Here is a 3,507-nt window from a genome sequence, read left to right as displayed (position 1 = left end):
GCGGTGCGGCGCCGGGCGGAGCCAATCCAGGCCCCCGGCGCACAGCGCTCGGCTGAGAGGAGGGCCGGGGTAGGGCGGCGGGGACGGGGGCGGGCTGCGCGCTCGGCGTCCTCCCCGCGGAGGGCAGCGCGCTGCTCGTTTCCTGGAGTTGATTTGAGAGAGAAGCGTCAGTTTCTTCCACTTACACACTCATTGGGCGCCTCCTGTCTGTGCCGTCCCGGCAGGAACCCTCAACCTTGGCTTATCGGGAGGATGCTCTGACCAACTGAGCTACCCCACGGAGGGCCAAACCACGGGGGGTTGTTTTCCTTTTAATCCTCAACGGAGGATATGTTTTATTGATTTTTACAGAGAGAAGCATCGATGTGATAGAGTCTTCTGGTTGCTTCCCGTGCGCAGCCCTGGCGAGGCGGTGCAGTTGGTTAGAGCGGCCTCCCCATACGCCGAGGTTTTGGATTGCATCCCCGGTCAGGGCACATACGAGAATCAACCAATGAATGCAAAAGTAAGTGGAACAAGTAGAGGGTGTTTCCTCTCTCTCCCTTCCCCCCTCTCTCTAAAAAAAAAAAAAAAAACTATATAAAATAAAATAAAGTAATAAAATAAATATAAAGTAAAATTAAAAAATAAAGTAAAACCCTCTAGCTTGGAGAGTTGCTGAAAGTATTACAAGTAAAGTCCAGTCCATTCTCATTCATTCAACAAATACTTCATGTACTTCTTCAGTAATCACACTGGGGATGCATTTTTTTTTTTAATCCTCATCTGAGGATATGTTTTTTCATTGATTCTAGAGAGAGAAACATCAATGGGTTGCCCCATACACACCCTGACCAGGGATCGAACCCTCAACCTGGGTATGTGCCCTTAAGAGAATCGAACCTGTGACCCTTCAGTGCATGGGCAACACTAACCACTGAGCCACATGGGTCAGGGCCTGAGGATGCTTTTTTAAAAAATTTATTTTATTGTTGAGAGTATTACAGATATCCCCCATTTTCTCCCCTTTACCCCCTCCACCCATCTCCCACCCCACCTTGGGTCTTCACCTGTCTATTTGTGTCCATGGGCTGTACATATATGCTTATAAGTTCTTCATTCAATCTTTTCCTGCCCTCCTTCTGGCCTTCCCTCTGACATCTGTCAAGTCTGTTTCATGCTTCCATGTCTGTGGTCCTCTCTTGTTCTTCAATTTATTTTGTTCCTTAGATTCCACGTATAAGTGAGATCATGTGATATTTGTATTTCTCATTGGCTTATTTCACTTAGCATAATACTCTCCAGTTCCCTCCATGCTGTCCCAAAGGATAAGAGATTATTCTTTTTTACAGCTGCATAGTATTCCACAGTGTAAATGTACCACAACTTTTTTTATCCACTCATCTTCTGATGGGTACTTGGGCCGTTTCCAGAACATAGCAACATTATTCTTTCTGATTAATATTTCAGGATTCTTAGGATATATTCCTAGAAGTGGGATCACTGGTCAAATGGCAGTTCCATTTTTAATTTTTTAAGGAACTTCCATACTGTTTTCCGCAGTGGCTGCACCAGTCTGCACTGTAAAAATTTTTTCAGATCTGTCCTGGCCAGGTGACTCAGTTGGTTGGAATGTCGACCTGTACACCAAAGAGTTGAGGGTTTAAATCCCAGTTAGGGCACATACCTATGTTGTGGGTTCAATCCTTGGTCGGGGTATGTGCAGAGAGAGCCCATCCGTGTTTCTCACCCCCCCCCCATTTCTGTAAAAATCTATTTAAAAAACACACACATTGCCTAGCCAGTTTGGCTCAGTGGTTAGAGCATCGGCCCAAGGACTGAAGGGTCCCAGGTTCAATTCCAGCCAAGGGCATGTACCTTGGTTTCGGGCTCAATCCCCTGCTCCTTCAGGAGGCAACCAGTCGATGTGTTTCTCTCACATTGATGTTTCTCTCTCTCCCTTCCACTCTCTCTGAAAAGCAATGGAAAAAATACCCTCAGGTGAGGATTAAAAAACAAACAAACAAAAAACCCACATATACTCAGGTGAGGGTTAAAAAAAAATTATCAAAAAATCTTCAGATCTAAAATTTTATTTGGCTCCTTTTTAAATTTTACTTTTCATTTACAGTTCACATTCAGTATTATTTTATCTTAGTTTAGGTGTACAACAGAGTGGTTAAACAATCATATACTTTACAAAGTATTTCCCTTGATAGTTCCAGTACTCTCTAGGCACCATTCATAGTTAACACAATATTATTGACTATATTCCCTACGCTGTACTTTATATCCACGTGACTATTTTGTCACTGCCAATCTGTACTTCTTAATCCCTTCACCTTTTTCACCCAGTCCTTCACCCCCCTCCCCTCTGAAACCATCTGTCTGTTTTCTATATCTATGAATGTTTCTGTTTTGTTTGTTTATATTGTTTTTTAGGTTCCACATATAAGAGAAATAATATGGCATTTGTCTTTTTCTGACTCACTTAGCATAATATCCTCTGGGTCCATCCATGCTGTTGTAAATGGTAAGATTTCATTCTTTTTTATGGCCAAGTAATATTCCATTATATATATATGTACCAGCATTTTATCCACTTGTATACTGATGGGCATCTGGGTTGCTCCCATATCTTGTCCATTGTAAATGATGCTGCAGTGAACATAGGGGTACATATATTGTTTTAAATTAGTGTTTTGGGTTTCTTCAGATAATATACCCAGAGTTGAATCGCTGTGTCATAAGGCAGTTACATTTTTAATTTTTTGAGGACCCTCCATACCATTTTCCATAGTGGCTATACAAATCTGCATTCCTACCAAGTGTATATGAGGGTTCCCTTTTCTCCACATCTTTAACAACACTTGTTTGTTGATTTATTGATGATAGCCATTCTGATAGGTATGAGATGATATCTCGTGGTGCTTTTTTAAAAAATATGTTTTTATTTCAGAGAGAGAAAGGCAGAGGGAGATAGAAACATAAATGATGAGAATCATCTTTTTATTGACTAAAAACAGCATTAGCAAAGTTTGATCCCTTACCTCTTACCAATTACAAAAAATAAATTCCAGATGGATTCTGGGTCTAAATGTGAAAGACAAAACTTTGAGAAGATGATATAGTACCTTGCATGATGCTTGACACAAAGATGGCTATGACTCCCTCACCACACCCCAACCTTCATAAACCCCCAGGGAAATAACAAAAACAAAAACAATGTAAGATGGGGACCTGTAAACTATTATATTTAGCAATGGTGTGGACATAGGTGACTCTGGAGAGAGCAATTTCAGTGGAGTTAGGTGGGAGGGTTCTAATTAGAGTGGGTTTAAGAGAAGATGGGAGAAAAATTGGAGACATTAAGACTATTCAACCCTTTACTACACAAGGGAACAAAGAAATGGGGCGGTTGACAGAAAAGGCAGGTGGCATCAAAGAAGTTTTTGTTTCATTTTGTTTTAAGGTGGAATTGACCAGTGAAGGGTGAAACCTGATGACACGGCAGAGAGTGAAACAGCT

At 41.6% G+C, this 3,507-nt stretch overlaps 1 protein-coding gene across 2 annotated transcripts in view; it reads left to right on the top strand.

Moving 5' to 3' along the window:
• Positions 1-3,507, top strand: part of IRAK3 (interleukin 1 receptor associated kinase 3) — a 78,548-nt gene that overhangs the window by 28,088 nt on the left and 46,953 nt on the right. The window contains exon 1 of one of the 2 annotated variants that reach the window (XM_087814559.1): positions 967-2,512. The exons of the other annotated variant lie outside the window; for it this stretch is intronic. The gene's annotated coding sequence lies outside the window, so the exon portion shown is untranslated. Of the gene's footprint in view, positions 1-966; positions 2,513-3,507 lie in introns of those variants that run through there. 2 annotated transcript variants of the gene reach the window in all.

The sequence above is a fragment of the Miniopterus natalensis genome, chromosome 2 (genome assembly GCF_054644295.1).
Source record: "Miniopterus natalensis isolate mMinNat1 chromosome 2, mMinNat1.hap1, whole genome shotgun sequence".
In the NCBI taxonomy this organism is placed as follows: domain Eukaryota; kingdom Metazoa; phylum Chordata; class Mammalia; order Chiroptera; family Miniopteridae; genus Miniopterus; species Miniopterus natalensis.
Note: the sequence above shows the minus strand (reverse complement) of the source record. Positions and strands in the feature narration are given on the sequence as shown.